This window comes from Aedes aegypti, chromosome 3, assembly GCF_002204515.2.
Source record: "Aedes aegypti strain LVP_AGWG chromosome 3, AaegL5.0 Primary Assembly, whole genome shotgun sequence".
Lineage (NCBI taxonomy): Eukaryota > Metazoa > Arthropoda > Insecta > Diptera > Culicidae > Aedes > Aedes aegypti.
Window position 1 is genome coordinate 65,256,055 of NC_035109.1, and position 14,132 is coordinate 65,270,186.

The 14,132-nt window shown below is 35.2% G+C and overlaps 1 protein-coding gene across 3 annotated transcripts in view; it reads left to right on the forward strand.

The window, feature by feature from the left end:
• Positions 1 to 14,132, forward strand: part of LOC5578735 (neuropeptide SIFamide receptor) — a 126,957-nt gene that overhangs the window by 88,429 nt on the left and 24,396 nt on the right. Inside the window, exon 2 of one of the 3 annotated variants that reach the window (XM_021851867.1) lies at positions 10,841 to 10,961. The exons of the other annotated variants lie outside the window; for them this stretch is intronic. The gene's annotated coding sequence lies outside the window, so the exon portion shown is untranslated. The remainder of the gene's footprint in view (positions 1 to 10,840; positions 10,962 to 14,132) is intronic. 3 annotated transcript variants of the gene reach the window in all.

A 14,132-nucleotide genomic window follows, 5' to 3' on the forward strand; every position in this document is an offset into this window, starting at 1 on the left:
CAAAAAGTCATGATTTCATAAAATTTTATGTTTCATGATATCATGACTAAAAGTCATGAAATCGTGACTATTATGCAAGAATTCGTATGCTCAGGGCGTTACACAAATCTAACTGTCACTTTCTTCACCTTACTCAACGTGTCTCGTTGCGATCGGTGATCTTTTCTAGTGAAATCATAACAAAAAAAAATGTTTTGAAAAAGTTTAAATTCTTCGGAACCTTGTCATCATATCGATGACATTCTTGGTGAAATTCTCGTGAGTTCCAACATTGTTTCACGACACAATCAATGTACTTACTTAATCGTGACTTTGCAGAACCGGGCAATGTTTCACTTTGAGCGAAGATTTTGCTTGACAAGCTCATCGGCGATTTTAACTGTTCGGAAGTGATGCATACCCCACGTCCTATAACAGAGCAGGTCACAAAAGGCCTTCGGCAGCCGGTTGATCCAGTTCCACTTTCCACATCCGCAGAGTTGTTAAGGAGTGTTCCATGACTCATGCAATCCACCAGCCCAGGGACCATTTACCAATTCAATTGATGCTCGAAACAATATTTTGCGTACAAACCTAACCACCGAATGTTCGCGTTCCTGCTAAAGATGTCACACTCGTTAGGTTGACATTTGTGGAATGTTTTCACGGTTTATTACAATACTATCGGCACAAAAGCAGTAAAACTTTGTTTTATTTGTTTACAAATGGCAAATATAAACTGGGATCTAAATTGACGTATAATGTTTCGTTTTCATGAACTGAGTTCATGATTCAGGGATCCTGCTTCATGATTTCATGACTCAAGTTGCCACTTTTCAGCACCAAAATTGGAATCATAAATGACAGGCATCTGAATACATGAAAAGTGCTTATGTTTTCATGACCTGTGTTCATGATATCAGATCCTGCTTCATGATTTCATGACCGAAATTGCCACTTTTCGTATCAAAAATAGGAATCATAAATGACAGATGAATAAATCCATGAATTTTATTCATGGTTCCAGCATACATGCTTCATGATTTGAGAATTTTAATTGCCATTTTTCTTCGCTAAAGATTGAAAACGTAACGTACAGCCGGCGTTACGGTAAAATGCTTCATGATTTCATGACTTTTGGTCATGGTGTATTTTCATAACATGAAAACACACTTTCCTCCCGAAATCATGACTCTTTCTCCTGTTTTAGAGTGCCGCATTTTTACCCGTGTGTTATTTCGATAAGTATTTTGTGGGTCCCACAGTATCCCACAGTATCAAAGTAAGTCGCATTATTAAGGATAACCCGTTTTACGGTACATTGTATTTATGCTATATTCCCTTCCCTCCATATTCCTACCCTTTTTCTATCAACCATACACCAAGACTTTAGCCGGATTTCAAACCGTTCCTCCGAATAATAAACGGCTCTCTGTCAAGGCTGTGACACTTATGCCGATAAATTCAGTCACTCATCAAATCGCTACTGTTGATCTCGTTCGACAATCGTTCATCATTCTAAGAATGTTGCAGAATCTGAATCATTCTAACCGTACTTCTCCTTTGTAAGTGATACCTTTTTCAGTCATACGTCTCAACGTTTCAAGGCAGATCAAATGAGATGCCACCTTGTCTACTTGGTTTTTTCGGTTTTTTCCCTCCAGTTAAATACAACCACAAAAATGCAAATATAAAAATTCCGACATCGTGGTCTGGGAGCGTGGAAAATTTTTGGCCGGAATTAAATCCCGGATCGGTTGGGCTCTGAATATTTGATAGTATTTCAATCTCCTGTTGAGCTTCCTCGGTGAACTTGTCAGTTCTAAGGAACGAAAAATCAATTTCATCATTTCAATGCCGCAGGGATAAAGTACCCAACCGCACCGTTTGGGAGTACGGGTTTCGTTGGCGCAGTGAGAACGAAGGAAAGAAGGTGGTTAAAAACGCGCCCCAGGGAAAATATAAACGGGATAAAGATCACTTTTTCGTGGTGCGTAATAGGATTGGAAGTTAGTGACATCTCTAGTCCTGACTACTTCAACCAAGAAGAACAGAATTGTTTGATGATGTTTCCAAACACTACATGAAAAGTATGTCAGTCAAATAAAAAAGAGTAATATTTTGAATACATATTTTTAATAAATGAACAAATTTTTCAGTGGGTATATTCGTTGAAAATCACCAAATACACTCATTCAGCACTCAATGTTAATTGCGTGACATTTCGGACCACTTTTTCCTATCTCTGAAGTCATTCAGAGACGAATGAAGAAGACATTCGTCAGTTCTTGGGAGCTCAAAATGACAATCGTTCTTTACTAGATCATAACGTGGACGGAAATGTCGACTCTTTGGCATGATATCTATGATTCAACAAGTGATTTGCTTCATTACAATGTTGTAATGGCAATAAAACGGTTCCATTGAAACCCTTCTGCAAATTATGATTATCAATGAATAGATTCCTTTTGGCAGTTGACTCGGCACGTGTCTAGCGAATATCATCCGCAAAAATTAACTCTTTCTGTGAATAGAAGTGATTTGGTTTATTTGGTTTCAAGGAAAAAGGCTCTGAACAAAACCGTTCCTCAGTAATCCACCCCTCCATCAAGCTTGTAATAAAAACAAGGCTCAGTAAAGTCAAAATTACATACAAAATCATAACAGTGGAGAGCCCTTTAAACGAAACCTCTGTAGGGAAAAGCGGGACAAATGTACAGGGTGATTACTAATTCCTGTCAGTAAAGTAAATGTTCGTAGATAAGAGATGTATGTATGAATTTCAATTTCCGGTGTACATCCTGTTTTGCACATTTAAAAAGTTTGTTTTGACAAAGTAAAGATTAAATTTTAGCGAAAAAAAATATGTAATTTTTGGTTAAAATATATGCTTTTGAATAACGTGCGTGTTAACTGTAATGCTTCTGAAACAATGCTTGTGGCTGGAAATTTAAGTAAAAAAAATAATTTGTTATCTATGTATAGCAAAGACAAATGTTATAGATGTCCTAAACTGGATATGCACTGGTAATTAAAATTCATTTAACCATCTTTTTTCTATGATTACTTATTTTAATGACAGGATATAGTAATCACCCTGTAGAGCTTTCTTTCAACTTTATGGTCAGCAGCATTCTCTTTAGGCAACTTAACCCCTCTACCGGCAGCTTCATTTTTACAGCTAAAAATATTCAAATCGCAATATTTTTTTTTGTTTCTCGATATTTTTAGACCATTTATTCACAATCTCTCAAAAACATCTTCTAGTTTTAGAATATGTGTCGATAATGATAATTGGACATCTGGATCCGAAAATATTCCAAAATTCTTTGGGGTGCCGACGCGTAACCATAACCTACGAAAATATCTCAGGCTACAGAATTTTTATCGTATTCGGATATTCACTCCTCGGAGTGAAGCAGTTTGGTGCAGCCGTCTTTGAGTAATGAGCATTTATGTTTCTGGTAACATGCTGAACAAATAAGGATCCTGAAAACTCTAAAAAACCTCATATCGCAATTTTCAGATTTCTCCAAGAATACTAAACCGATTTGTATGCTTTTTCTAGAGTAGCTCCTCATTGCCTGGTATTGTATAGTACACATTTTATTTTTTGATAAATTGACCAAAACCAAAATGGCCGCCAAAGACATTTTATATGAATAATGTCGGTCCCCCAAAGAACATCGTTATATCTTCAAAACTAGATCTCCAACCATTAATATCTACAAGGATCCTCAAACTAGAAGGTTTTTTGAGATCTTGTGAAAAAATGGTGCAAAAGTATCGAGAAGCAAAAAACTTATCGTGATTTGAAAATTGTTAGCGGTAAAAAATGGAGCTGCCGGTAGAGGGGTTAAATAAACTTTTTGTGAACTGAAGTTTGGTTAATTACTTAAAAAGTAAGCTGCTTAAGCCAAAACGTGCCCTTTTATCTGAACTTTTGGTTGCTTGGGTAGAATATTCCATATGGAGGCCGAGTCTAGTACACGACACTGAAGACGGCCTTACAGTTGAGGTCGAAATAAGCGTATCTGTCAAAGGATACAACCTCTAGTGGAATTGAATTGTATAGTACCGTAATCCGGGGTATCATTGATCAGCGGGGTAACATTGATCGGAATGACTCATCTCGTAATAAGTTGGTATCATCATTTATTGATGAAACATTTCCAAAGCATGAATGTTGCTTCTCTTTCTTATATTTATGTGCTATTACAAACTAAGATTTTTGCAAAAATTGCGTTGACTTTATGCGTAAATTTGTCAAGTTTGCGAAACAATGGGTTCAATGGTTAAGGGTGGCACTATCGATGATTTATGTCTCACATAAGTTCTGCAAGCGATATGAGCAAGAAAAATGCGGTTCTCACTAAAAATGGCATCGCCAAAAACGATTCCGCTGTCAAAACTTTTATAAGTATGCTCAATTAGGCAACATTAACGAATTACTGTTAAGAATGTAGAATTCCCTTAGGAAATTGCCTACCTTTAGACGTATTCCGCTGTTCGAGGTGTTTTGAATTTTAAAATAATTCAAAAAGTAAATGAGATGTAAGCGTTTGGACACCATATTCGGCTTCAGGGGCCATGATATATGTAAGTAACGACATTTTCAATATAACCGATCGTTGCTTACATGGATGATCAATGTTACCCCATATCAGCTAAATGAAAAAATCACATAAAACATTTTTGTACACATGCTTAAATCTTTCAAAAAACAAAATACAGTATATAGTCACGAGCTATGGGTGGCAGCACTTGTTTGAAAAATTTAAAACTCACAATATTTACATTTTTGGATGAAATATTTAAGAAATATCCTAAAAACTGATCAATGTTACCCCGGATTACGGTACTAAATTCAATTTTTCATTCACTTATAGGTATTCCACTAAACAGCTCGAAGATTAACCATATAGAATTGTGTTAATATAGTTCCATGATAATGCCTGAATGGGAGTTTAGTAGAAGTTATGGCAAAAAAGGTATCAAAAATAAATATTTTTTAATAATTCAGCGATCTTGTTTAAAAGTTTGTTTTTCAATGTACTTCTCATGTGGAGGCTGAATACATATGTATAATACAGGGTGTCCGCAAATTATCCGTACAAACTTTGAAGACATGGCTCTATACAATCAAGCATAATAAATTCAATATTCTTGCATGGTTTTAAACATTGGCTTATTATATTCTTAAGAAGTAAGTTTGACACATTTCCGATTTCAAATAATTGTACAACCAATCAAAATGTATTGAGGTGTCTTAAAGAAAGCTGTTTTCCGAGCTTTATGACGGAAGAGAAATGTCCATACAACTCACTGGATTTGAACCGTACAATTTTCTATTTCCAGTCTAACTTGATGCCACTAACCTGTAGATTACTTTAAATAATAATAGGACATTTGGATTCATCTCTTTTAGGTTTTAGGGATAACACATCTCCAGTATCACTAGCGGCCTTTTAAGTTGTATTTTGTGTTAACATTGATATATTATAAAAGGTACATGAACATTGATTTTTCATTGTTTTCAATGCGAGATCATCTTTCCAATATTTTGATGTTCGGATAATTTGCGGACACCCTGTAAACGTAGTTATTTTTTTTAAGTTTGAAAAACACTAATACAGAGAATAAAAAATATGTCAACCCATTTGCATTTTTCAATTTAGTGAAAGTTTAATTAATAATCCTTCTGGCAAATACAGTCAGCTGGCAAACAACGATAGTTTCTAATAATTTAAAATATTGTTTAGGATATGCTTATTGAAGTAGCTGGAAAAGTTTTGATTTCACCATGCGCCATTTTGAAATGTCACGCTTGAAAATGTTGATAGAAAACTACATAATTGTTTATGTAGGAAAATTATAGAGGTATAACGTCTTAAGAGAAAATGTATATTTTGCTCATATCTAAAACTCTTCCGAACATAGTAGGCCTTAAAATTTTATACTTTTTAGTATTGAATAAAAACTGATTTTTAACTTTAAATTTCTAAAGTGACCTATATCCCCCAAACTATTGAATAAGGGAAAAAATATTTTCTAGAAAGTTTTCATAATTTGAATAATCTACAACATCGTAGAACATTGTATTGTGCTATCTATTGTAATAAAAAAAATTTGAGAGCAATTTCGAAAGTTATGATATCTAGCGCTTAGGACACTTTTGCATATAACGTGTTTGACCAGATAATCAAATCTCGAAAACTTATTCAAACAGACTCAAGTCAAAAAAGTATTCAAACTTACTTTGTCGATTCTACGTGTTTCGCAGACGAAATTCTACACATTTTACTCTAAACCAACTCAATTTTTCACTTTTAGAATGTTTACGACGAAAGTAAGATTTTAAACTTTCGCTACCTAACCACTACTTTCGCCGCTCCGCTGTATGGAGAGACAAAGTGACTCAACCACGAATGAACACAAAACATTACTTGAGTCGATTTTACACTGGTACAAAAACGTCGAAAGTAGCTGAATAAATCGGCTTATCATTTTGTAATAAAATTTTTGTGGGAAATAACAGGAACTGCCTAGTTTTTGAATGTGAGCTTATTGTATTGTATGCAATGTACACGGCGAAAAAATGTCAAAAAGGTGATTCATTTTAAAACAGTTTTAGAAGACAGGTTGTGATTCTTCTGAATTAATTTTCTCAAAACCGTATGGAAGTTACTTACGTCGATTTGAAAAAGTAATCGAGAAATGTTCAGAATACACCAAAATGAATGCTATCTTCCTATATTTTTCAAGTTATTAGGTTAAGTCTACTAACAAAATATTTTTTTATATAATTAGGTCAATACACCTGTAATGAATCTAAACTGCTTCGGCAAATGTTATATAATATATTGTTATTAACGGATCTATACTAGCTGGTTCCGGGTCATTTGGCCGAACACCATTTTGGCCGAATGTCGTTTGGCCGAACATCATTTGGCCAAATGCCGTTTGGCCGAAATTGAATAGAGAACTACAGTTAGCATGCATTTGTAATGAATTTCAAACTGAATTTAAAAGAACTTTTTAATCTTAAAGTGGGATAAATCACCATTGATATACAGCTCTTTAGTATTAGTTGAAGGAACACTAAATGCTGAAAGAAGAACATCCTAAATGTAAGCAATTATTCACTTCTGCTAGTGGTAATAGTCCTTCTGCATCAAGGGTTAACTTCAATGCTTTGAATAGTACTAAGTAAATTAATTAATAGTTTTAGAAACCATGAGTTTTAGCTTTTTTCTTCACAACAGAGAAGCATTGAGCCTATTTGACGTAAGTGTTCACCGAGTCGTTCGATTTATTGATATACGCATGCAACGGCGCAGAGTTAATCTTGGAAGGGAAATACATCTCACACAAGTTACTTGTGCTAAAAATCCCGGAAAAATTCCGGGACGTATGCCAGATATCATCCCTTACTTGATGTGTAATTTACATTCATAATCGATCTAAGACATGTCCTAAATACTAAGGTAATTGAAATAAAAATTATTGACACTCTACTGCTAAGTTGAAATTTGCTCTGTCCCAGATAATCCGGGACGTCTGATCACTTATAAATTATATGTTTTTAATAAAACTTTATAAGTGTATTATAAGCTATGATTGTAATAAACGAATAAAAGAAGGAAAAATATTTTATAGAAATTTAAGCGAGTGTAATGCAAATAATTATTACATCAGTATAACTGAGCAATTCTCGCTGAAACCAGGCCGCCATCGGCACCCATCGTTAGAATTCCAATTTTATGTCACTGATCGCTAGTTTTCGATAAAACTTAAGGGTGGTCCTTTCTGTTTTCTCAAATTGGTGGACCCCTCGTACGCCAGCTAGCTGAACAGTTTGCGAAAATGCCCATTTTTTGATAAATCTTGGGTATTTCTTCACGGGATATGTCTCATATTTCGCTTGGAACACATAGCAAACTTAGCGGCATCGTATAGAGAAAAGATATAGCTTTCATTTGAACTTGAAAAAAATTTGGCGGCCATTTTGAATTTGGCCGCCATCTTGAATTTTGTTAGAAAAATCGATTTTTCACCATTAGCGCACCGCTAGTTTTGAATTCTGTGATCACCATCAGAAAGCTGAGGAAAAATTGCGTAAGATAGGCTACAGAAACTAGGTGTGCAATGGTATTTACCCTAAGATATGAACGACTTTCTAAATCATGTTCTACTATTTTGACGTATATGGCGAGTGCAATCAATACAAACATTATTTTTTTACAACAGAGAAACAAGTTTTCAATCGTTGGTGTATTATTTGAGACAGATGAAGAATAGGAGTATTAATTTGAGTGAAAAAATCTGGCGGCCATCTTGGATTTTGACGCCATCTTGGTTTTAAGTAGTAGAATGAGTTTTCAACATGTTAAATTTCAATGCTACCGTTACACTTATTCTTCTTCTTATTCTTCTTTTTCCTCACGTTACGTCCCTACTGGAACAGAGCCAGCCCTTAAGCTTAACTAGTTTTAAAAACAAATAGGATTTTTTAACGCTTATTTGCTACCTGAATGATTCTTCTGCATATCTTCGAGTTGTAAAATAGCATTATTTTTTTCATTTATTTGGTCTAAAACCATTGATACAAATGAACAATCAATTGAACAGCTGAGATAAGATAAGAAAGATAGAATCTGATTGTTTTTTTTAACGGAGGCCTTATAATTCAACATGATGAGCACTGAGATGGTAAAAAATCATGCAACTGCTAAAAACCAAGATGGCGTCGAAAGCCAAGATGGCCGCCAGTTTTTCTAACCTCGAAATTATACACCTTCCTTTTGGCATTACGTCCACATTAGAACAAAACCTGCTTCTCATCATTCAATTTCGCTATTTTTCACATGCATGTTGGGCGGTACTACTTTATGACTTAGAAAATCAAGGATGTTTTTTGCTTAAAAATTTAAGACTTTCATTATAAATTAATGCACTTTTGTCAATGTTTTACGTTAGAGCTACAGATATTACCACAAGGCTTACTAATGTCCCGACACGCAATCTATAAACTTAATACAATGAACAACAATGCATAGGGTAAAAAAATGTTTGTTTAATACAATCAATGTTTTTTGACGGTTTTCATTTATTGAATTTATTTATTCATTATTGCTGAACTCAAAGATATGTCGAAGAATTATTCTGTTGTCAGAAATCGCATTAAAAAAGAAAATTCCTGTTTAATAACCGGGATTTATAACTAATAAAGCTGAGTATCAGGCTCGGTTCCAGTAGGGATGTAACGTCAGTAAAATGAAGAATAATAAGAAGAAGAGTATACGTTACCTTTTTTTATTGGTAGCCTCTAAATTCGACATGCTGAGTGCTATCAAGGTGAAAAATAAATTCTACTACTCAAAATCAAGATGGCGTCAAAATCCAAGATGGCCGCCAGATTATTTCACTAAAAATTATATTCTTATTCTTTACTCGACTCGAATAAAACACCAAAGGTTGAAAACTTGTTTCATTGTTGTACAAAAAATGATGTTTGTATTGATTGCACTCGCCATATACGTCAAAATCGTAGAACATGATTTAGAAAATCGTTCATTTGATAGGGTGAATACCATTGCACACCTAGTTTCTGTAGCCTATCTTACGCAATTTTTCCTCAGCTTTCTGATGGTGATCTCAGAATTCAAAACTGGCGGTGCGCTAATGGTGAAAAATCGATTTTTCTAACAAAATTCAAGATGGCGGCCAAATTCAAAATGGCCGCCAAATTTTTTTCAAGTTCAAATGAAAGCTATATCTTTTCTCTATACGATGCCGCTAAGTTTGCTATGTGTTCCAAGCGAAATATGAGACATATCCCGTGAAGAAATACACAAGATTTATCTAAAAATGGGCTTTTTCGCAAACTGTTCAGCTAGCTGGCGTACGAGGGGTCCACCAATTTGAGAAAACAGAAAGGACCACCCTTAAGTTTTATCGAAAACTAGCGATCAGTGACATAAAATTGGAATTCTAACGATGGGTGCCGATGGCGGCCTGGTTTCAGCGAGAATTGCTCAACTACAAAGACCTGCCGATGATTTAAAGAAGGTAAAATTCCATACTAAAATATAAGCTTAACTATTGCCAGTAGTTATGAAACCAGTACAAATCAAAAGAATAGCCTACACTGAGACAAAAAAAAAAATTAAAAGTTTCAAAAGGAATAATTATGATTTGGCGCCACAAACAATACTGTTGAAACTTGTTAGTTTGACTTATGATTTTGGTGAAAAATTTTATCACTCAATTTCATAAGTCATTCAATAAAATTCTCTCATTAACGCTATGAAAATCTTGTAAATTTAAAGATAGAAAAATTGGAATGCATGCCTTTTATCTCAGGCAACTTCAAAAATTGACATGTTCAAACAACATGTGACTATAATTTGCTGAGTTTGTACCCATTATCGATACCGGAGCAGTTGCATTAGTGATGGGTAAGAAAATTATTACAAATTATGGCTCTTAAAGTATTGATAAATCTTACTTATGAAAATTATGATACTATTTTCGAAATGCTTAAGCGTTCAATGAAACCATAATTTGACTGATTCATAAGTAATGATTTATGGGAAAACTAAGTATTTTTGCCTCAGTGTATGTTTAAAATAAGGAAACAATTCAGATGAAAATCACTCTAAACGCCCCCGCCCTCGATACCCCCCGATTCATGCATCAAATCTTAAATTCCACCACCAAGAAAATAAATCGAAGCACTATTCACGGCCAATCTGTCGTCTCATCAATCTCACTCTCAATGCGGTGTTTGAAGCCGACTTGCAAAAATGAAATTTGACTTTTAATAACATCCCATTTTTTAATAAAATGTTCTTTGCAGGTCATCGTTCGAGGCATTGTCCTTTGAAGCTAATGGGAAAACTTCAGGATGATGTATGCCGTTTTGGTGACCATGACTATGCGGACCATGATAAAGAAGACTCACCGCCAAGCTCAGAACGGTTAGCGTGCTTTTTTTCGACAATTGAAAATAATTAGGTTCTTTGGCAAGGGGCTAACTTACACAGTTTGGATATTGTTTGTAATGAAGACCAGATGAATAGTAACAACAAATACTTATAGCGTAAAAGGTCAATTTGATAAGATCAAAAAAAAATAGCATGCAACAACAAATCTATGAAACTACACTGCGGAACACGTTTTTGTCTCAAGCACCAAAATACCGATTTTCACTCAATTAAGAATTGCTGAATCCATTGCCGTTTTCAGTAATATCATAGTACGTCTAGTTTTTGATATATTAGCTGTTGAAAATGCAAACATTAACTATTTTAGCCAACTTGCATGCAAGTTTGCCAGCTTGTTAGGCAATTTATTTGCCTAATTTGCCACAGAATTTGAACTTGATTTGTATTACATTGATTTTCAATAAAGTTTATAATACTTTCGATACGGAAAAGTTATGTTTTGAAGGTTTAAAAACATATTATATTTTCCCATATAAGAGAAACGAAGAATTTGGTCTGGAGACAGTAAGCATGTTGAAAAAAAATCGGTTTAATCTAAATTTAATGGAGTAATTCCAACCAAATTATATCTAAATTGAAAGTTCAGGTCCAGTTTGCAGTGAATCAATTGTCACCCAACATGCAACAACAAGGACATTGTCATCTCCTATTCTTGTTGCAACAATTTTATTCCGCAACATCAGTTTGTCATCACTTGAACAGAATATGACAATGATCGATCATAACGTGCGCAGCGATTTTCTGGGCTTCGCATTGGAATTTTCGAGAACTTTCTCCGTGTTGGTAAACATTGACACATTATCGAACAGCATCAATAAAACAAATTTGGTTTTGTGTTTAAAATTACTGATTAATCGCGAGTTGAAAAGGTTGCAACAATATTGCGCTCTGTGATTGTCATGACAATTTTGCTTTTGATTGTATCCTTATCCGCAACAGTTGGGACAAACGGTTGTGAGCAAGCTTGCTTTGTTGTTTGTTTTTCGTCTGTTTTGATGACAATTTGATTCACTGCCAGTTTGGCATGCTTAATGGATTAGATCACCAAAAAGTTTGATAAGTTATACTTTAAATTGTATGTAAACATCAATAAAACCTGTATTTTACACAACTTCGGCGACCTGTAGCTAAAAATTGTCACGTGCTGGGACATTTCTGAGAATGGCATCAGATTCAGCAACCCCAAAACTACTAGAGACACATAAATTGATCCTTGAGACACGCAAACAGGTCATTTTTGTTACGCTGTGTTATTCAATTAGGACGAACTTCAATCCATGACTACTAAAACCGGTATCTTTATGGATCGAACGAAAGTAATCCAAAGGCCTCATGCCTAATGAATTTCGCTAATTTTTGAATGAATTCCATTACTGCGTACAAGACTTTTACCTTAGAAGCCCACCCTCACGCGCGCGACAAACAGTGATTCGCAAGCCACATAAATTACTCAATTGCGTGACAACTTTCTCAAGTGTTATGGAGCCTGGGAATTGTGAACTGGGGGCTACTACCACCTGCTGCTGGTAAGTACTTCTTCGCTTGTTGCGCTTCGCTAGCAGTCAAGGTGATTTGTCAAATCCATGTGCTGATATCAAATTATTCGAGGAAGCCAAGTCCCGCGGGTGAAAGTCGGCGTTTTTTCGCCAATCTGTGTTCTTTGTTCTGAGTTTTACGCCCACCCTCTCCTGAAGTGAATGATTCCACGAATGGGCGGAAGCGTCTGCTTTGCCAAAAGCACTTTCGCACGTGGATGTGAAAGCTTGGTTCACTCAAAATGACAATAAACGGTTGAATTGCACAAGTTCTTGTATTGGATTTAAAAGCCACTCCCCCTGGATGCTTAAAGAGTTTGTTCGGTTCTACGCATAAATGTCCTTTCTTTTGAAACATGCAATCGATATAAACGCCATTATAGAAGTTAATTCATCTGTGTTCTGTATCAGCAACCGTTCTGTAAAAATTAGAACCATTCTTTACAACAATATAAGAAAAAGAGTGTTAATTAGAATCAAGAGTTGGTTTCAAGCTTTCCAAAGGTAGCTTTAGGTGATATTTAAGTCCAACAACAACAAAAATATAGCACAACTCGTAGTAGGTTGACTCGTTGTTTGGTCCCCATGTAATTTGTATGGAAACAAAAATCGCCGAAAAAAACCTCAAATTTGATATTGTCAAAACAAGTTGTTTGTCATTTGAAGTGAAGATTAATAGAAACCAAATCTCAAACTATCAAAAGCACAAATCTGGAGAACCTAACATCCTTTTGAACTGAAAATTCAATCTATTGGTAACCACCAGCAAGTGACAAATCGATCAAGTTTTCAACTCAAACGGATGTATGGTTCTCCAGTTTTGTGCTCTTGAAAATTTGATGCTTGGCTTCGATCAAATTAAATAATAATAAAACTATTGTCGGTCCGATAACAAGTATATTGATTTTACGGTTTTTTTTCTGTTCGGAACATCGGATAAGCCGGGAAGGGTATTTTCCAAAAACGAGAAATCAGAATGCAGTAAATAAATTGCTTTATGTTTTTTTTTTTGTTATTTTTATTTTTTTTTTTTTTTTAAGGCACTCCGTGCTTGTGGCCACTACTGTGCCGGACTCAGTTGATCTTGTAGTTTCTTTACCGATACAGATCTTTTTTTAACTTATCTATATTTACATCTAGTTTCACTCTCTCCTACTCTTTTACTCTCACACCGAGCAGGTAGGAGAGAGCTCTGCTGTTAGTGAGGCTAGCTGCCTGCGAAGAGGGTCAGTTTGTCTCAGTCACCATCAGATACTGACGGAGGATGTACGTGATCCCCAAAGCACGGTCCTCCGTGAGGCGTCTTCTGGTGGCTGGATGGGTTTTTTGTGGAGGGGCTGGGAATCGAACCCATGACCTTCCGCTTATGAAGCGAAAGCGTAACCTCAAGGCTACAGACCCCCCAAATTGCTTTATGTTAAAACATTTTTTGCATTATTTAAAAAAATACGAATTGTGGGAACCAAAACTTCAGGATATTGACGCTTTTTTATACCACGGTATTTTTTGCAACGGAAAAGTTGGAAATAGAGCTTATCGCACACAACAAAAGCTGATTCTAGCAGTAACCAATCGAGCAACAACCGGATGATAAATTTTTCGGTTGTCA